The 22,066-nt window shown below is 39.1% G+C and overlaps 1 long non-coding RNA gene across 1 annotated transcript; it reads left to right on the top strand.

Moving 5' to 3' along the window:
* Window positions 1-1,594: 1,594 nt before the first annotated feature.
* Window positions 1,595-21,725, top strand: LOC116644717. The gene is made up of 5 exons (XR_004301806.1): window positions 1,595-1,692; window positions 15,055-15,087; window positions 16,221-16,432; window positions 18,068-18,243; window positions 21,599-21,725. It is a non-coding gene; the product is annotated as an uncharacterized LOC116644717 (long non-coding RNA).
* The last annotated feature ends 341 nt before the right edge of the window (window positions 21,726-22,066 follow it).

Here is a 22,066-nt window from a genome sequence, read left to right on the forward strand (position 1 = left end):
TACGGCCAATATTGAGAAGGAAGGAAGAGAAAGAGCAAGAAATAAAGGTGAAGCTGGTGGGAAGGAGGTGAGGGAGAACAAAACCCATGGAATGAATCACAGAGTGCTCTGACAGGTCTTGAGAAGCTGTCTGGATTCTAGATGGAGTACACCCAAGCCCTGCCTCCAGGCTAAGAAGATGAAAACACTCTTCAGAATTGATGAGGTCTTTAAAATATTTGTAGATGGTAGGCATCATCTCTCTTAGTAGCCAGTTTCTACGTCTTACCAAACTTGTGGCTAAAGAAGTGCTTCCGTGTACTAATCAAAAGCCCCCTGCATCACCCTTGTGCTATCATACTTATCCCTCTGCATCTTTCTGTGCAAGTGGCAAAGATAACACTGAGACTATACTGACAAGGAGATAGACACAATATTTGCTTATTACTTTTGGGATAATTTTAAATTTATGTCACAAATTCTCTGTTTTTACAATACACAGATTTCACATTGAGTTTGATATTCTAATATTTTAAGGGGTGATATGGTATAAAATCTGATTTGCTAAACCTCCCTCTGTCCAACCCAAACATGTCCAGTGAGCTTACTACAGTATAAAAGGAATCCAATCCATGTTTGTAATTCTAGTTTCAGTAACAGCTAGAAAGATCACTGAGAGGAATTTGGGTTGAGGGATTTACATTATCGCCTTAACAAGAAAAAAGTTGTAAGAAACCCTGTTTGTTGTTTCTCTACAGGATATTCTGGGAAGTTGGCTAGGGCTGCTCCTGGCTCACCACCACTTAACCCAGAGTGTACCACTGAGGAAAATTTTAAGCCAGCTCTCAAAATACAAATTGTTATTTGATTTAAAGACCTTTTAGGATTCGTGTACTTGGTTTTAAGACTCTTCCTGAGTCCTTCCTGATGAAGGTTTAGAACCTTCATGTCAGCTCCAAGACTCAAACCTTCTGAAGAAGATCCCATTTGGTTTGACCCTCCCCTAAAGTCGACGGTTACCCCAGGAGCCCTGCTTGGTTCTTGTAACACCAATTCTCAAACTTCAATGTGGATCAGAATCATCTGGAAAGCTTGTTAAAATATATCTTCCTGGGCTCCACACCCAGATTCAGTAGGTCTGGGGTGGGGCCCAGGAATTGCATTTCTAACATGTTCCCGGGAGCAGATTCTGTTGGTCCAGGGACCACACTTTGAGAACCACTGCTCTACAAAAACCACAACACAAATCTTTGCCAATTTGCAATTCCCATCATTTCTATCATTGTTACATATTGAGTTCCTCTGGACTGTGTAGGACTTAGCCGAGTAAATCAAAAAGAAAATATAATTTGGCAGAGACACAATTACTAAAAGGTTTACAATTCTATACATCCTTCCAACAGCTGGGTTCTGTATCCTCTCCTTCCAAATGGATTTGAAAAATTCCATAAACATCCTTCAAGTCTTACTGGGCTCCCACTCCTCCCACTCCCCCCCACTCCCCCGTTTGCATGGGCCTCACCACCCCACGCTTCCTCCTGGTCACCAGGCCCAACCATCACTTCTTCCAAGTGCTCTCACCATAAAGGAATACAAACGCCAGCCCCGCAGGAGACTGAGTCAGAGCCGCTCTGTCAACAGAGACTTTTGAATGAGAAAAAAGTAAGAGAAGCAAAGTGGAACATCTCTTCTGGGTGGATTGCCTGATTCCCTGTAAGTCCAGAAATGTTTTTGGTTTGTTTTTTTGATTTGTTTTTTTTTCTTTTTTTCAGCTAGGGCTTATGAAAATCTGCTTATTTGCATGATTTTATTGGGCAAGTTTTTAAAAGCACATCCTTTCCTGACAAAGCTACCCTTCTGTCCTCCTCTCACTTTATGCATGCTTGTTCTCTAAGTGAAATTAAAAATCCTGACAAACTTTATATATGTTCACTATATATATATATATATACATATATATATGTATGTATATAGGGCTGGAGGCACAAATATTTGACTTTAACATGTGCTTATTAATTATGGGTTAATTTTTATTTGAATCACGATCTCTCTATCTGCCTACACGACAATGAACATGTACATTCATTGTTACCACTGTTTGCATCAGAGAGTTATTAATCAATCATTAAAAGTTCCTTCATATCATCTGCAGAAGATTATTAATGTCTTATTGTTGAAAAGCTTACCTAAGCTGATGTTTTCAAAACTGAAACAGTTCATCACATTTGGCATATTTTGGTTTTTGCTTAATACACACGCCTATCTTGTCCAAATGAAAGTATCAAATGACAAAGATCACACTGGGAATATACTGATGGAGAGATAGATGCACGGAGAATGTGTCTAGTTGAAAGCATCCAAATATGTTTTCATTGGCGAGAATCAGTAATGAAGTTGTATATTTAAAAGAAGCTGGGATAGTTTCATTTTCAAATTTAGTGTTTAGCCCAAGACATTTCTATTTTTAAAAACCCCTATGAATATTTTTCATTTCCTATTTTGCTGTTTGTTAATAGTTTCACAGCTTTTCAGTGCCTTGGATTGTTCCAGGTGGGTGATATTTTCCACGTTCTAACAATATGCATCATTCAACCTTCTAAGTAAGAGTTATTAAATTTTTTCATCCCTCTGTCTCTTCAACAGTTTCTCTGTGCCTTAAAAATAAAATAAGACTTTTTTTTTTTTTAAATGTGAGCCACATCCTCGGAAGAAGTCTTATGTAGTTGTTAGAGTAGAGGCCTGGCTCTCCAGAGCCCTGGGTACGATTGTCTGCTCCACCACATGCTCTGAGTCTGTCCCTTATTTCCTCGGTGCCCCACTTTTCCCATCAGCAAAACGAGGACAATATTACTTCTTGTAAGTGTGATGGGAATGAATCTATGTTGGTAAAGTGTCTTGAAGTTTTGTGATGAAAACAGATAATGTGAAACCAGGTATTTATCCAGATCCTTATTCCCTTGAGCCCAGCGGGAATTAAAGAAATATCTATCTAGGAGGATTGAGAAGGGTGAGGCCCTGGCCTCTTACTATGATACTTATCCTGCAAAAAGAAACAGGTCCTTAAACATTTATGTTGTGTTGTTTTGCTTTCTTTTTGTTTTCTCCCCACTAGCAAAAAAAGAAAATGCTGTAAGATCCGTGGGCCACAATTATATGCTCTGATCCAAGAAAATGAAGCCCACTGGCATATCATCTTCTGCCACTCAGTGGGAGACTTTCCAGATCTTGTCCTACGTAAATTTATTAAAATGAGAAGATAGGCTTTTGTAAAACACTGGGCAGGATAAGAAAGGTCTGGAAGAATTAAGTTGCAAAAAATCTTAATCCATTTCCCTCTTGAGAATATCAGGGCAGCAAAAATATGCTCAAGAGTGAAGGAAATGGGAAAGCATGTGCATTATTTTAATATACACACACACACCCGCATAAACACACACACACACACACACACACACACACACACACCATCTATGCCCATGGAAGTAAAGGAAATAAGAAATTAGGGAAAAGAGTAAAAATCTTACTGTGAAAATCTGTTTTCTATGATGATTTTGGATATAGGGAGCACAAAGACCTTCAAGAAACATTTGAATGTAAAACAATATCCCATCTATTGTCTAGAGGCAATTTGACAGCTGGGGATTGAAAAGACCTAAGTTCAGTTCCTCACTCACTGTCCTCACAGATGACAGCCAGTAAGCTTCATGACCCAGTTTATTCTGTAAACCTAAGATTGTAATGATTTAATGAGTAGCTATCTGTAAAAGTGGTATCTTTGTTAACCTTTGTTCCACAAAAAATAGGCAGTGAGAAACTTGAAAAAGGGTGAATCCTTAAAAGCTTTGGTGTACAGAGGGCTCCTGGGTGGCTCAGATGGCTAAGCGTCTGCCTTCGGCTCAGGTCATGATCTCAGGGTCCTGGGATGGAGTCCCGCATCGGGCTCCTTGCTTAGCAGGGAGCCTACTTCTCCCTCTGCCTGCCACTCCCCCTGCTTGTACTCTCTCTCTCTCTCTCTCTGGCAAATAAATAAATAAAATATTAAAAAAAAAAAAAGCTTTGGTGTGCAGAAGGGGAAAAGGCAAAAAAATTGTATCAAATACTCATATAAGCCCTATAATTAAAGATAAAATAATAGTTCCACTATACAGCATAAGTAACATCCTAATATTCATTTAGCATTCCCCTTACTGTAGGTATACCATAATATAAGAAAACAAAACAAGGTCAGTGAATCACAAACTGTTAGCATTTGAATGGAACCCAACCAATCATTTAACTTAATGTCTAATTTTACCAATGAGAAAAAAATGAAGCCCAGAAAGTGACTTGCCTAAGGTCACTCAAGTAATTAGCAGCAGATGGGAAAAAACAATTCAGATTTTATGAATCTGGGTCTATTCTTTTTCTACCATGCCACACCACTTCTGTAAGGAACATTCCTTCTAAGAGAGACAGAAAATACAATGTTCTCATCTTAGCTCTCAATTTCTGGTGTGCCCACAAATTAGAGAAAAATATTCATCCTTAGATTTTCTATTGAAGATCCTCCGTGAAAAAATTTCAGTTATTTACTTTGATATGACAAAAAAGTACGCACAGCTATCTTTACTGATAAAGATGTCCCTGTTCTCCAGGGCACAAAGCCAGACGACATTTCCCATCCAGCGTTGCAGTTACATGAGCCCACATGATTGACTTCTAGCCAATGAAATGTGAGAAGTGACACATGCCAGCTCCCAGCCTGACCTGTAAGAACCTCCACTTGCTAGCCATCATATTCTTGCGACGTTCACCAGCTTGATGCATGTGAGGAAGGTGTCCTCAACAGTCACAAGCTGAGGATTGTACAACCACAAGATGAAAGGATTCTGGGTCCCTGAACCCCCATTTGGACGAGGGTCACCTCACCCATCATGAACACTTATTTTACTCTTCACATAGGAGAGAAATTAACTCCTTTTAAGTTTCACCTCTTAGATATAGAGATAGACGCACTAAATCAGCTAATGGTAGCTTCCCTCACATACAAACTCAAGCACAGAATATTTACCCAGTTTGCAAATGCTTGTGTGGCTTTCTTCCATCTGCAGAGGTCACGTGGCATTCTTCATAAAACCTTGATAAAAGCCACATAGATTTGACATTATCTTTTAAGACAGTGTGGCACAACATGAAAATAATTCTATTGTTGATGGCAATGAAATACATATCTAAAATAAGACATGGATGATTCAAATAAAAAGGAGTAAAAGTTTTAGGATGTGTAGATACTTTTAACTCAGCTAGAGCTGCCGTATGGTTGCCTCATGCCTTGTATTTCTAATTACATTTACAAGGAAATTTGGTCGTCAAATTAGGCTTTAATCTGACAATTCCAAAGTCACATAAATTAGTGGACTAAGCAAGAGCTCATGGCATCTGGATGATTTGAAATGATGTGTGTTGCAAATGGAAACATATCGTTTGCAAATGCCCATTTGAATAAAAAGCTCTATAGCTTCTACAATCAAAGATATTGCAAAGATAAGCCTAAATATAGAAATACAGAGACATATGTGTGACTTCAGACACAGGAGGGTGGATTTTTGTGACATGTGTGAATTGTCTGTTGGAAGCCTTTTTGTTTTCTTTTTCTTACTTTTATCTTCTGCCTTCCCTGTGGCAGCTCTGCTGTTGGGATATGAACAGTAGCCACGTTTCTCACTCTTTAGGCATGTTTTCTTTGGGTCTAAGGTTCATTCTTCAGCCTTAATAACTGGGAGAAGAATTCTTAACCTAGACCACAAAATTGTATTATTATCCTATGAGGTTGAAGTCCCTTTGTAACTATGAACACTTAACTTCTGACCTTAAAGAGATTTTACATATGTAAAACTCTTGACAGGGGAGTCTGAAATCATCCTCAAACTAATCTATGCTGTATTAACAAATTGGAATGGATATTTAAAAAGTACAGTGGCAAAATTTCAACTCTGTGGCTATTAAACCTAATTTGTCCTAAATCCCTGCTGATGGATTTATGGCCCCTGTCTCTTTGGAATCAAAAGCTTCTCCAGAGGATAAACTAAAAGAGGCTAAATAAACATCACCAGACTGAATGGATGGCCTACTGCAATTCTGTCTTTACTGAGGTATCTAGCAACAATACAAACTCTGAGAATGACAAGTGAATCACTGCGTATTACTTCACAGATTATAATAAATTTGCTGGTCCTTGCAGTTATTTTATGACAGTAAGAATCACATCGTACAAATATACTGTGGAGAATCAGCGTCTTCTTTAGTATTTAGTGGGACACTTTATTTGAAGACATGAGGTGAGTTCACCTAAATAGAAAAGTTGGCCCTGTATCAAATGGAGGAGAATATGAAGAGCTGAATTTTCAGTGCTTCTGTTCAATATCTCCCCAGAAGGTGTATGACTTCATTTAGGAAAGCCCTGATTGCTCCTGTCTTTGGTCTTCCTCTGCAGCTTAAGTACTGGTTACATTTCAGAGAAGAATGTGGCAAAAATTCAAGCTTGTTTGGAATAAACAATTTTACTTTCTCACCTAAAGGTTTATGACCCTCCCCCACCACAATAAAAATAAAGAAATAAAGAAAAAGGTCTTTAAAGGTCCAAGTAAGTGTCTTTGAGGCATACACAACCTATAAACAATATGTTTTCTTCTATACGGGACTCCTCTAACATTGTGCCCAAGGTGAGAATATCAGAAATACCATGACCACAGAGTTAAATTTTCCATAAAGAATTGTTGGTCTCATTTAGATTTTCTCCTTGTTGTGGTTCATGGTTTATCCAATCTCCATTTAACCCATTTAAAAAATTTAAAAAAACAAAAAACCCACAGCTGCATACCCTGGCTACCCAGAAACTTTAAATCTGTAGATAGGTCCTAGAAAAGTTTTCAATTATTATATTCAGTATGCTTTCTACTGCTTAAAAACAGAATCTGTCACAAAAATATGTGGCACCACAATGGTGTCTTTGGTCAAGGAGCTAGACCACGGGACTGGACAGCTACCCACGTGGACAATAATATTTGACTGACAAAAACACAGCTTTCTTGTTGCCCTCGTGTCAGAAACAGGATCCCAGACAGGAGCCATCTTGAAAGGATCTCTCAGAGGCAATACTGGCTCCTTGGGAGAAAGTGAAGAATGGCTACTTCACTACGAGAAGGTGGTGTTTGCCCCTTGCATCTGGGATTTATAAGTTAAGAACTGTGTGTCTACCTCAGCCTAATTCTAAAGAGATAACTGTGAAACGGAATGCTTGTGTCTCATTTGCTAGACATTCTCAAGTTCTTCTAAGTCAAATTTTCACAGCCAAGTCTTCCTTCAAAAATGTCCCTTAAAAGAAGGAATATATGAAAATCAACTGTATTTATATATGTACTAGAAGCAAAAAACCAGAAAATCAAATTTAAAATTACATTTAAAATAACATTAAAACCCAAAATACTTAGGAATATATTTAACAAAAGATGTGCAAGACCACTATATTGAAAATTATAAAATATTGCTGAGTGAAACTAAAAAAGGCCTAAATAAATGAAGAGATATAATATAGTTGCTATGGGCTGAATTGTCTCCTCCCCAAATTCACATGCTGAAGCCCTAACGTGCAATGTGACTGTACTTGGAAATAGGGCCTGTAAGAGGTAATTAAGGTTAAATGAGGTCATAAGGGTGGGGCCCTACTCTGATTGGGTTGGTGCCTCAAAAGAGAAGTAGGAGATGCCAGAGTTCTCTCTCTCATGGCCACAATAGCTGTAGGCAAGCAAGGAAGACAGACTTCAACCAACACCTTGATGTTAGACTTCCCAGCCTCCAGAGCTTTGAGAAGATACATTTCTGTTGCTTAAGCCACCCCATCTGTAGTATTTTGTTATGGCAGCTCGAGCTAAGACAATAGTCTTGGATTTGAAAATTCAGTATTATTATTGATACTAACAATATTAGGATATTGAATATGAATATTATTACAATGTCAATTCTTCCCAAACTCACCTAGATATTCAATGAAATCATGGTCAAATAGGTTTTCACTGGCTTTTTTTCAGAAATTGACAAGTTGACTCTAAAATTTCCCTGATGATAGAACCTAGAAAAGACAGAGCGATCCTGAAAAAGAAAAGCAAAGTTGAGGGACTCCACTTGTCTCCTGATTTAAAGATTTTCTCTAAAGCCACAGCAATCAAGACAGTGTGGTATTGATGAAAGGATGGACACATAGGTCAATGCAACTGAATAGAGGGTCCAGAAATAGACCCACACACACCTGGTCAATTGGGTTTTGACAAAGGTGCTAAGGCAGTTCCATGGAGGAAAAAAAGCCTTTTCAAAAATTGGTACTGGAACACTTGGATAGCCATATGAAAAAATAAAACAAACATTGGCCACTACTTCATACCACACACAAACAGTAATATGACATAGCTCCCCATAGATCTAACCATGAAGGCTAAAATGACTTTCATATTCAGAAAATAATTCAAGAGGATGCAAAAAGCACTAATCATAAAAGAAAAAAACTAAATAAAACTTCATCAAAAATAAAAATGTCTCCTCATTAAAAGCACTGTTAAGCAAATTAACCTTTCAGTATTTTCTCATTTTCCCCATTCCAGCTGTGTGTGTGTGTGTGTGTGTGTGTGTGTCTAATGAAGGACATGTATCTAGCGTATATAAAGAACTCTTACAACTCAGTAATAAGACAAACCCTTCAATTTAAAAAAAGAGAAAGGACTTGAACAGACACATCACAAAAATTCAGTAAGACATGAAAAGGTGTCCAACATCCCTCACTAATGGTCAAAGAAATGCAAATTAAATCTTGGTGAGGTTCCTCTTCACATCCACTACAATGGCTACAATTAAAAAGACTGATAACACTAAATTAGCAAGAATGTGGTATAACTACAATTCTCACATATTACTGATGAGAGTATAAAATGGCACAAAAATTTGGGGAAAACATTTGGGACTTCTGATAAAGTTAAACATACACCTACCCAGTAATCCCATTCTTAGAGATGTACCAAAGAGAAATAAAAGCATATGTTTGCAAGAAGTTTTATACATGAATGTTTACAGCTGCTTTATTCATAGTAACTGAAAACTGTAAACAACCCACAAGTCATCACCTAGGAGAATAGATAAAGAAATTGTGGTATATTCGTACATTATAATAGTATGCAGTAATTAAAAGGAACAAACTACTGAAACATACAATAGTATGGATGAATCACATAACCATTATGTTGATGCACAGCTAGACACAAATGAATACCTACTATATAAGTTCCATTTATATAAAGTGCAGGAATAGACCAAACTAATCTATGGTATTAGAAATCAGAACAGTGGTTGCCTATAGGGATGAGGATTGATCAGAAGAAAACACAAGGGAAATTTCTGGAGTGTTGAAAATGCTCTATTTCTTGATAAGGATGTTTGTAGCATGTGTATATATATTTGTCAGAATTTATAGAATTGTACACTTAAGATCTATGAATTCCAATGCACGTATATTTTATCTCAAAAGAAATGTAAAAAAGAAAAATAGTGAAGGAAAAGTACACTAGAGGTGAACTGAGCAGCTCCAAACTTTGTAAAATACCCAGTTCTGGCCTCCAAATGTTCTCTAAGCTCACTAAATATTTCTTCTCTACCACTCTCTCTCCATCTCAGGGATTTATCTAGTCTCCAAAAGGAGAACAAGTCTATGAAATGTTAAAGTTACAGAGGAAAAACACAAAGGCCAGGCAGGAAGAGTGGACGTATTTTATTCTATCATTGCAAATATTTAACACTTTTCAGAATTAAGTGTATCTCTTACTGGGTGATGATGACCAATTATAATGATGATAAGTCATTAATATTTGTATAGTGATTTATAATTGACAGGGTGTTTAATATGTGAAAGGAGGTATGCTTTGGTGCTATTTTAAGATCTATACCTTCCATTTGTTCCTTTACTTCTCTAAGTGTTTTTAGCTTCCTTGGACTACTCATATTTTCAGCTAATGAATGAACATCAAAGGATGATTTGTTTATCCATATACTTGTACGTAAGAATCCAAAGAATCGCTTCCATTTCCACTTTTACAATCACAAAACTCAATTCTGCTTTATTCCTTGGATTCTAAAACTTTAGAATCCCATGAGTTGGAGTCATACTGGATGGTTCAGTACTTTAGTCTCCTTTTTGTTACTCATTTATTCATTACACAATTATGTAAGTACTGAGTACTGTGTGCTGGGTGTTTTCTAGATGTTGGAGTTCCATTGTAAATAAATCCAGAGTCTTTGCTCTCAAGGACAATCCTGTAACAGAAATTTAAATAATACAATACAAGGATGAAAGTATAAATAAAAACATTTCAAAATGTTATGAGAGTCCAAATGAAGGAGGTCTAACTGTGTAAGATCCCTACCTTGAATCTCTTTGGAATGAAGTAAGGTGATCATAAGCAAAGAAAATCATGCAGAGTGGGATAGAGTGCCATAGAAAGCATCAGAGACATTATACTCCAGGCATTCTTGAAGAAAATCATGATTTAGCCAGGGAAGGGGTATGCAAGATGGAAAGGAGATCAGGGTGAAAAAAACTATAGGCAGTAGAAGGAACATGAACCAAGACATGGTAGCGTAAAGGACTGGTGTAGTCCTTTCTCCAAATGCACTGGGTGAGTAGCTCTGGTGCTCTGGGCAAGAGAGGATAAGCCCAGAAAAGGAACAGAGTCAAATCACGATGGACTTGGTATGACAGGCAAAGAGCCTGGAAGATGTTTCCTAGGCTAAGAGGATCTGTTGCCAGTTTAAAAAGGACACTGATGTGATCAGAGAAGAACTTTAAAAAGAGAAGTTCAGAGAAGAACTGAGGCCATTGGCCTCAGTGGGTAGTAGTGGTTCTCAGCCAGGGTGTATCTGCACAGGGTGTGAGGTACATCAAAAGCAATTTTGTGTTCACTCCAGTTAAATTGATACAGTTTTGAGTGGCATACTACTTTTATATGTATTAGAATAAAATTAAGATTATCATTCATTCACCAGTTTCTCATTGATTCACTTTAGAACACATATGCTGAGATCTGCCTTGTGTCTCTCTCCATGCTACTGTGGACTGGGAACCGTTATTAACCACATTCACGGGCTCCCTTGCTTTCTAGCTGTCAACTGGGTTAGGACAATAGGGGCATGAGCAAGAAATTGGAGGGCAAGATGATAAATCAGGAATTTTCTTCCTTCCCTGTTAGGTTGGTGCCTCTCTACAGAAGGTCACAGCTCCTATCAGATGGTTCTCTCACACAGCTTTCTTTCCACATCCCAGCAATTGTTCCAGTAACTGACCCCTCCTTTACCCACTCAGTCAACAGGTGTATGTGTTCCCAGCTCTTACCAGCCTGAGATCCCATGTGACCTTTTGTCCCTTTTCCTAAACTTTATTCACACCTTAGTAAATAGTCCCTTTATTAAATCTTAACATATCCAGTTTAAGTGTGCCTTCTGTTTCTGCAAGGATGATGACTGATACTCATGCACTTCTCTCACACTTACTATGAAGCAGGAACTCTTCTTAGCCCTGACAAACAGTAGTGAAGATGACAAAGTCCCTCATGTTTTGAAGTTTAAAGTGAAGGAGACATTCAATGATAAATGTGCATGTATAACATAATGCTTAAAAATTTATGTGCTGGGGAGAAAAGGGTAAAAAGAGTAAGCAGCTGTGAACTACAGGGGCTGAGTTTGGGGGCTGGCTTGGGGTCCTGGTGGATAAAGACCTGAGTCAAGCTGATGTTTTTCCCATTAATCTGAAGCTCAACCACGTTCCTGATATGCTTTCTTGAGTAAAGGTGGAAAATAGAGAGGAACAGACCCAAGACATATTTAGAAAGAAGATCCAACAGAGCTTGGTGACCCACTTTTGTTGAAGGTTGGTTTCTAGTCAGGATTGTGGGATGGTGACATTCCTAGGTAGGAAGCAAATGGAAAAGTTGATTTGGTGGGGAAGGTAAGTTTAATTTGGGATATAATTGAGTTTGAGTTGCCTTTTTGATATTCCAACGAATATATCCATTTATCAGTTGAAACTATAGACATGGTGCTAAGGGCCAGAATCTGGGCTGAAGGTATGAATACACATTCACCTTCAGCCATGAGCAGTAGCTGACTCTGGGAAAAAAGAAGAATGTACAGGGAGAGAGTTTAAGTGAGAAATGGGCCAAAACCAAATTAACATTTAAGTGTGTGGAGAAGGAAGAACCACTAAAAGAGAGTGAGAAAGAGTGATATGAGAAGGAGGAAGAGAAAGAAGAGAGAAGAGTCCTTGAAACACAAGGAAATTTCAAGGGTGTCAAGGCTGTCCGGAGATCAGGTAAGGTAAGGATTGCATGGTGTCCAACGGATTGAGTAAGTTGGTTGAGTTCTGGTTGCATTAATTAATCAGAGCAATTGCAACATCATGGGAACAGAAGCCCAGTTAGTTTGTGTAATTTAAAGAGCCATGGCTTTGGAGTCAGAGACCTGGGTTTGAGTTCTTATCTTAGGTCTCCTCTCCGTTTGTGGCTTAAGCAAATCACTTAGTCCCTCAGAGTCTAAATTCCTTCCTCAGGTGAAAACAGAAATAAGACCTTTTCCCTGCCCACCCCATGTGTTTTTTGAGTCAAATGAATTAGATTGGTAAAAATACATCATTAACTATAAATTGTATTCTGTAAGGTGAGGTATTGCTGAACTAATAACAGAGGTGGCTCACTTTATGCAAATGAGTGACTTCCCAAAAAGTTGCACAAATCAAATAGTAGTCGACGTTTTATTTTTTTATTTTTTTTATTTTTTTTTTAAAGATTTTTATTTATTTGTTTGAGACAGAGAGAATGAGAGAGAGAGAGCACATGAGAGGGGGGAGGGTCAGAGGGAGAAGCAGGCTCCCCGCTGAGCAGGGAGCCCGATGCGGGACTCGATCCAGGGACTCCAGGATCATGACCTGAGCCGAAGGCAGTCGCTTAACCAACTGAGCCACCCAGGCGCCCCATAGTCGACGTTTTAAATTAGTTTGCTATTTAAAAAAAAAAAGAAACCTGCTATGAATCTTTTAGAAAGTGACATCGTTCTTAATGTGAACAGTCATTCTACAATCTCTCTTCCTTCCTCCCTCCCTTCCTTCCTTCCTCCCTTCCTTCTTTCCTTCCTTCCTTCCTTCCTTCCTTCGTGTCTTCCTTTTTTTCCTCATTTTACCTGTATGGTTTCTTTAAACCACGAGGCAGGACAGAACCTATCTTGGGAAATGCAAGACACAAATAAAACAAAGATTAGTACCTCTTAGAAAAGAAACTGTAATAAATTGGGATAGGATGGGACCAAGACTCTACAGACTGAGGCAGGCTTGAAAAAAGAGAATACCCACAACAATGAAGAGAAACAAACTGTCCTTCAAATATCCATCCCTTGGGACGTCTGAGTGGCTCAGCTGGTTAAGCATCTGCCTTCGGCTCAGGTCATGATCCCAGGGTCCTAGGATCGAGCCCTGCATCCGACTCCTTGCTCAGCGGGAAACCTGCTTCTCCCTCTGCCTGCCACTCTCCCTGCTTGTGCTCGCTCCCCCTCTCTCTGAGAAATAGATAAATAAAATCTTAAAAAAATAAAAATAGCCATCCCTACCAATGCCACAACTGCACAAAGGGGAAGCAGCCTCTTGAGCCAAGAGGCCACCAACTGGCTAAGAAACACTCACAGGCATCAGCAGGGGACCCGAAACATCAGGGAAAAGTCTTAAGATAGAGGAAAAATAAATCTGGAAAAGAAAATCAGATAATAGACACATAAAAAGGAAAGAGGAAGGAAGGAGAGGAGAGAGGAAGGGTGAAGAAAAAGAAGAGAATAAAATTAGAGAAGGAGACCATAAACTTCCAAGGTCAACTTGGGTGGGAATCATGACTCTACCAGCTCTGGGCCTTTTGACCTTGAACACATTCTTTAACCATTCTGAGCTTCTTTCTTCACCCATGGATGCAGATAATCATACACGCTGTCTAAAGTGGTTGTGAGAATTAAATGCAAAAGGTAAGTGCCTCGGAGAGTTTCGGGTCCGCAGTGACCACTCGCAGATGAGTAGGTGTGGCCGCTGCTTTACCGGAGGAGGTCTTTGTGTCCCCGGTGGGCCTGCGCGCCCCGCACAGATGCACCAGGACGAGAGCAGTCTCGTGGAAGCAGGGGTGTGCCTCACGCCTGGGCTCTCAGGGCACGTGCCCCGCCCGCAGCGTGGACTCTCTCAAATATCCCCGTGTGCATTTTTGTCTAGTCGTTTTCTCTACCTTTACCAGAAATTAAGAACTCTTTCCACCGCATCTGGTTTAGAGATTCTGGATGCTGTATGCACTGAAAACTACAGCCATAAACCGCTAAAAATTACCACATTATTTATTCAGAGCCATCAGCTTCCCCTGATGACCCCATATTATCACACTCTGAAATTAGAAACCCTGCATTTGCAATTTGACTGTGTTGGATCTAGGTTTTCACAACATGTAGTTTGCACAGTAATAATACTTATAGATCTTTCATTTTTCTACAGAAATTAATTGCCTAAACCACAATGATTTATAGTCATACTGAACATGATTATTAATTTTCCTGATGATTATACCTGTGGGCAGCAACAAATCTACTTGTGATAGATCTGGCTTTGAATTGCTGCTAAAACTAAAATGTCCATAAGGTAATAACAACTAATTTTTACCTTAATCAACTTACACTTAAAAGAATTCAATATAGGGCACTTGTGCCTTGTGGGGAAACTTGTTTGAAATATAAGGTGCTGAGTTATTTATGAGAATAATTATATATTTGTTACTCTAGTTTGTACTGGGAAATCAAGATCTGAAATGAGTCTGAGATACATTAAAAATATAATGAACTCAGCGGAATTGTACACACTAAAGAACTTTTGCACTAAGGTAAATATATAACCTGGCATAGCTACTCTGGTTATGGAAAAAAAAAAAAAAAAAGATTATTAAAGCTCTCTAAACCGTACTGTTTTTTTTTTTTTCTTCCTTATCCTGCTAGTGCCTCGAAGTGCTATCATTGTTAACAAGAAAGGTAAGGCATTTGATACCTAAGAGAACAATCTCGTCCTTCCTTCCTCATTACTCGCTCTAAAATTATTTTCAAAAGGCCTTGCTCTTGTATTCCAATCAGTACAGGTCCCTATCAATCATTCATTATGCAGGAAGAGAACGTTGGTCTGGGGAAACTGAACCCAGACCATGCGGTTTTGGGTCTCACAAGCACTGCCCCCTTCATTTCATGGTGCTGGGTGGTTCATTCATTTCTGTAGATTTGTTTCACTCTATTGGGATACAAGTTACAAAAAAGATAAGGCTCTGATTATTGGTTGATATGCATACCTTCTATAATTCTGTATGTTCGTATCCCAGAAATATTTAAGGCTTTTTTTCCTGATTGGTGGCATTATGCAGTTATGCAAATAATCTGTTATATCTAGGCACATTATGCCGTTATGTAAATGATCTATTTCATTTATATTTCCCACAGAGTAATGGGGTAGGGAAGAAATGCTCTCCCGCATTTCCCCTGGTTTTTAATGAGTTGTTCAGACATATTCAGCTGGTGATGAGTCTTGGGATTTCTGGGTGGTGTGCGAGCTAGCCTTTCTGATCACCACAACCTGTCTCTAACTCTCCTATTTGATCCAGCAAATTTTTATTGAGTGCTTATTGTATGTAAGATGTTTGTGTAGATGGGGATGACCCAGAGGGACTCAGGTCTTACTCAGGTCGAGTCTGAGAGGGATGTTATTTACCCTGTGATCTTCCCTCTCTGACCATCTGGACACATGATGAAGGTTGGTTTAGCTCCATCCATTTTAGAACTTCTTAGCCATACCAGAAAAGATTTTAGAAATTCAGAAAAAAATTTTAAAATTAAAAAGGGGAAAATTTAGAAGGGCCAATTGCATGTTATGCAATGAAATATACAGAGTAAGCTAAAAAATTTAATTATAGATATGGCCATAGACAACAGGCTACAATTAAGATACAAATCTAACTACAGTATGTGTCTGGGATGAACTAAAGTTCCCTTGTATTTAGAAGTGAGTTAAAGCAATGCTTATTTGCCTAACACCTCACTTCTGGTCTCTTGCACTATCACACATACTCGTCTACATCCAACAGGAATTTAAACTAGAGCCGTCACTTTCTTTTATCAAGACAGATACACTACCGGTAGAGAATATTCAGCCTCTCTGTCTGCAACTGCTACACAGTCATGGATTCACTGGACAAATACATATTTATTGAGCACCTACCTACCCTGGTCAGGGCACCAGCCCCGTGGAGAAAGAGTGATCCAAGAACAACATGCAAACTGTGCCGGCAGCTAGAGAAGAGAGGCGCTTAGGCTGTGAAGTGTCCCTTGTCTGGTAAGTGAGAGAAGGTGCAGACTTTCCGGTCCTAAGTCTTTTGCTGTAGCAGTACGTTTTGATTAGCTGCTGCACCAATCTGTGCAAAGACTGGCTCATATTTCTCAGGATGGACAATTTATAGAGTCATCCTCTTTCTTCCCTCCATGCTAGTTATAGTGAACAGGATTTTAAAAAAAGAAAAAAAAAAAACTCCTCTGGATCTGGGTGCAAGTAGAACAATTTCTGATGTGAGCACTCCACCAAAAATCTTTCCCCGGTGCTTAAAAAAATAACCCTGTAGTTTCTTCCTGTGTCATATTATCTTTGTTGTTTAAACACTTCACGATCAATTTTATGCCTGTTGAATCAGTACTCAATCTGAGTTTGATGTTTTTCAAATCCTCTTGTGAGTGGAGGATTTTGAGGAGGACAATAAATAAAAAATAAGAATAATTCTTAAAACTCTCATAAGTCTGCACATTCTCAATAGAATACATTGGTCATTAAGTGTTTCTGATTATAATTCAATTCAGTAGCATTTATTAGGTATCATAATCATATTATTGTTCACAGTTATTCACTCCCATTTCCCTGCAAGAATATTCTATTTCCAGTCTATTGCCATGTGACTTACAACACCTTCCCGGGGAGAAGTAAATTCTGCCCACCTGGTGTCAGGTTTAGGCATGTGACTTGCTTGAGCCAATGAAATGAGAGGAAATGTCAGGTGTACTTGCTCTGAGTAGAAATAAACCAATAGAAAAAAAGAATGTCATACAAGGAGGAAAAGAGTCCGGGAGGGAGGGAAGGAAGAAGAAGCAGATGAAAGGAGCAGAGGAAAAGGCATCATTGAAGATGAAGAGTGAAGAGGAGAGACACAGGCTGAGGCAGTAGAAGCTGGGAGAAAGGGAGAATATGAAAAAGGGGAAGGAAGGGTAGAGACAAAAGCGGTGCTTCAGAAGCACTCTGCAAAAACCGAGAAATAAACGGAAGCTAATGGCAAAATAATAATAATAATATGGCAGATTGAATATTTAAAAATGAAAAATCTTGAGTATTTAAAATGAAATCGAGTAATGGAGGATGTCAAATGAAATTTTTAAAGCATATTATAAATATGAAAACAAGAGGAAGTGTCGGAGGAGTTAAGGTCCTGGATGAATACAGCGACAAGGGGGACAAAATGGAAGTGGGGGTGAAAAGAGAAAGGGTGTAAGACACTCCACTTCTTAACACATATGCGCCAGAGGACATGTTAGAGAATGAAAAGTTAGAAGTAGGAAACTAGAAATGCACTGATTTTTTTTGTTGTTCACTATTATCCTTACATTTTGTCTTTTTAACTTTTTATTATTGTAAATGGATTATACCAACAGTACCAATATTGCATATTGTACCTCATTCTCTAGGTGATATTACGTATATAAATCTGGAACAGTATTGGATGAAAATGCACCCAAAAGGGAAAGCACACATAAAAGTCAAAGATAAACTATAACTTGACAATGTGCACAAAAAAAAAAAAGATCATCCATTCCAGATTGTATACCCTTAGCTTTGTAATGCCAACTTTAAATTATGTTTGACTTTCTCGTGCATTTTCAGACATAAGCAGAATCACAAACTAATATTTGTTTTGTTGTTCATTTGGAGGAAAATCATCTCTCCTTGTGTATAACTCAGTGAAGGTGGGATCTCACAATCACACACTTTGACAGGTGGACATGATCCGTCCCACAAACAGACCCGTTCCTTCAGACGCCTCCATGTGGACTGCCCCCTTCGTCATCTGAAGAGGTGTGCTTCTTGCTTGCACATTATTTCTTTCGGTAGGTTTTTCACACTTTTGTCTCGGGGAATTAAGTTCTTGCCTTTGGGACTAGATTCCGTGTTAACTAAGAAAAGGATTGAGGTATCAGTACCCTTCAAGCAAGAAAGAAAAATAAAAGATTCCCTCGCCGTATTTGTGTTTGGTCTTTGCCCGGCCAGACTGAAGTTTGCTGTCTTCAAAAGTAGGAAGTCTTTTGCAGAATAGGCTGCTTGCCAGATTGAGTCTAGGCCTCACGGGCCTGAGATTTACTGTTTTTAATCTTTTTACTGATGGGCATTCGAAATACCTGTTTCACGCAATGTTTAATTTCAGCACAGCAGGCATTGCTGTTTCCAAAAATGGGAATAAGCCGCCTGTTTCCTTGAATGATGAAATGCCTAAAACACAGCTAGGTTTTTACATCATCTAGCTCTTTATCCCCTTAACAACCAGTGCCTGTTCCTGTAAAAATGGTACTTCTTATGGGTTCTCATGATCATTCCTAAGATAATTTTCCATAGTCCATCTTCCACACTAAGGATGTAAAACTCCACATCTGTATTCATTTGGACACTTTTTGAACTGAGATTAACACACAGAAGAAAGGTTGGGGGCTGCTTTCCTTTGACAAGATGGCAGCCTAAGGACATCAAAGAAAAACAGGCTCTCCAAATTTTTCTGAGCAGATGTTGATGACACAAAGAGAAATTATCTTCAAAATCATCGGCAATTCCATTGACAATATCTTTGTTAATATTTGCATAATCTAAAGAAATGTTCAATCCTCAGTGCTCGATGAAGAATTTCCCTCAATGAGATGTGACTCGTGAAGCTCTTACAAAATGGTAGACTAATGTGCTCAGTACAACATTTAAAAGGGAAAGCACTTGCCTTTTTAATTGCTCCAGGAAGGCGGGCCAAAGGAGCTGACCCCGCAGTTATATAAACTTACCAAACAGCCCCACATCTCATGCAAACACAAACATGAGTGCGTGCATGCACACGTGCACACACATACACACACACACTGCAAAGGAAAGGGGGGAGAGTAGACATTTTCATATAGGAAAAGAATAAGTCATCCAGGCTTTTGAGAGTGAGAGGTTTCCTCAAGTTAGCAGAAAAACTATGTCAGTCAACAAGTATTTATTAAGTATGTGCACCTAACTGGCCCAGTGTGAAATGCTTTCCACATGAGATATGTGATTCTCTATGATCAAAGCTCTTCAAAAACACATCTCCAAGTCTTACCCTTTTCTATTTACCTCTTCCCATTAAATCCATTTCAGTAATAAATATGTAGATAAAATTAAAATTTTATAAAAGATTCTTTAAGAAGGAAAGCATAGAACTAAGTGGGCTCAGCAAATCTCCAGAAGAAAAGAAGTTAAGAACAAAGAGCTCAGATAAAATGTCTTGTCCCTTTCAATCTACTCTCCAAATTGCAACTGGAAGGATGACTCCACAGATCAAAGCTGATAATAATATTGAGAAACCAAGATTGATAATGATATTGGTATTGATAACGTTCATCAGAGCTGCCACTTACTGAGTACTTAGCAAGAGCCGGGCATCCTAGTAAATACTCTCCATAGTTGACTTCCTTTAATCATATTGTCCCCTGTTGAAATGGCTTTCCTTTGCCCTCAGGATGAAATTTAAACTTTAATAACAACATAGATAAGGCCTTGCTAAAGCTAATCTCTCTTTTAACCTTCCGGTCTCACTTCTCACTGCCTTAATGTTCTACACGCCAGCCTTCAAGGAGTTCTTTCGGTCGTAAGACACCTTGCTCTCCCTCCCTTTAGTACCAGTCTCACTTCGTTTGATGGTCTCAATGCCCATGCCACCTCCTGTAGGGAGCTCTTCCTGACCTTCCACATCTCAGTGAGCCGTCCCTCCTGGTGCACAGAGCACCTGTGCTTGCTGCCATTGGTGCGCTCATCCTGATGCATTATAATGTCCTGCCTCCATAGTCTCCATTAGACCATAAATTCCATATGGACAGAGGACTGAATGCCAGACTTACAGATTGCTCCCAGTAAATATTTATAGAATCAATGAATGGATGAATAAATTCCTATCTCTATGTATTGCTTAAAGGAGGAGGAGGCAGAAGTGACTCTCTTTGTCTGTAATACAATGCTACCTTCCCCCACATAGGAGTATGGAAGTCAGGGTCTTTGGTGTTCATGTCAGATGAAGTCTATTCAGACCCAGAGAACAGTGGGGCATTTTCCTGTAGTCAAGCGCAGTGTTCTCTAAAATGGGCTGTGCAGGATGATCTTTTGGTATGCAGAGAAAAGTGCTAGGATGTTCATTTATACTTATATTAAAAATAAGCTTTGCGGGGAGGCCTGGGTGGCTCAGTCGGTTAAACATCTGACTCTCAGTTTCAGCTCAAGTCATGATCTCAGCGTCGTGAGATCAAGGCCTGAGTCAGGCTCCTTGCTGGGTGTGGAGCCTGCTTAAGACTTTCTCTCTCTCCTTCTCCGACTCTGTCCCTTTCCCCCCCAGTTCACACGAGAGTGTGCGCACACTCTCTCTCTCTCTCTCCCTCTCTCCAATAAATAAATACATACATACATAAAAAATTAGCTTTACAAGTATGCGCCATATGAATTGCCATATGAATCGAAATGCCCACCCGATTTGTATGTACCCCAGACAGCCTCGAGTAGTGTGGGAACCGCTGGATTCTGAGGTGAGTAGTGAGAGCACACACAACACGCAATCACTGAGGGTTACCCGTACTGAGAAGATGGATTTATGGAGTCTGTTATCTAACTTTAGTTATACTGACCTCACAAAGTAGTCACCTTATGTTTGAAAGTTGCTGCAAAACTACAGGTTGAAATTAATACAGATTGCGAAACCTACAGATCAAAACTGATGCCGGCACTCCGAGGTGGAGCTGCCGCACACGCTCTCCCAAGCAGGAGCTCTGCACGGCCACATTACTAACCAAAATAAGGACAATATAATTCTATATGACATCAACCAAAAACAGGAAAAAAAAATTTTTAAGTCAGCCACATTCATTATTAGAAATGATAAATTTTGCTCTGGGTGTTGTGCTTGAGATATTAACTGATGATACCAGCACATGTATACAATTTATAGACAAACACGAATAGTTGTATGCTCAAAGGATTTTTTTTTAATTGAACGCTGTGCAATAAAAAAAAAAAAGCTTGAATAACATGGGTCCAGGGAGGAGCAAGTCCCTTCCTTCTTGTCCATTCCACCTTCTACCTTCCCTTCTGTCCCCCTCCACTCTCTCAAAGCCAAAAACCTGCGACTCCTTTAAAGGCCACTTTATGGTCCATCCTGTCTTGCGATAACTACCCAGTTTCCATGTATCTCTCATCCAGGTCAACCCTCTACTGTTGTTGAAGTCAAGCCACTGGATCCATGGCCAGCTGTGGCTTTTAAGTCAAAACTGTAAGGTGCTGGAGAAATATCACCGGTGGATATTCCTTCAATATCTTTGTTGGTGCCAAAAATACACTAGCAACTCCTGAATACAATAAAATATAAGCCATAGTCCCTGCCCTCGAGGAATTGGTTAAAAGAGAGAATGTGTCAACTGTGGAAAAATCGATTAGTGTCACCAGTGTCCAAACCTTCCTTCTTTCTCCTACTCTTAAGAGTGGGCAACAAGCTTCTTTCCATGGTCTCACGTCTGACAGGAAGCATGGGCCCACGATGAGAACCCCTTATTTTCTCTTCTTGATATTCACGAGGGCCATCCCAAGGGCTTTCACCTCATCTCACAAAATGCATGATGAAGTTTCACAACGCCCCAGACTTTCAATACCTAATGATTTAGACTTTCCTGG

This window comes from Phoca vitulina, unplaced genomic scaffold, assembly GCF_004348235.1.
Source record: "Phoca vitulina isolate PV1807 unplaced genomic scaffold, GSC_HSeal_1.0 scaffold2, whole genome shotgun sequence".
In the NCBI taxonomy this organism is placed as follows: Eukaryota; Metazoa; Chordata; class Mammalia; order Carnivora; family Phocidae; genus Phoca; species Phoca vitulina.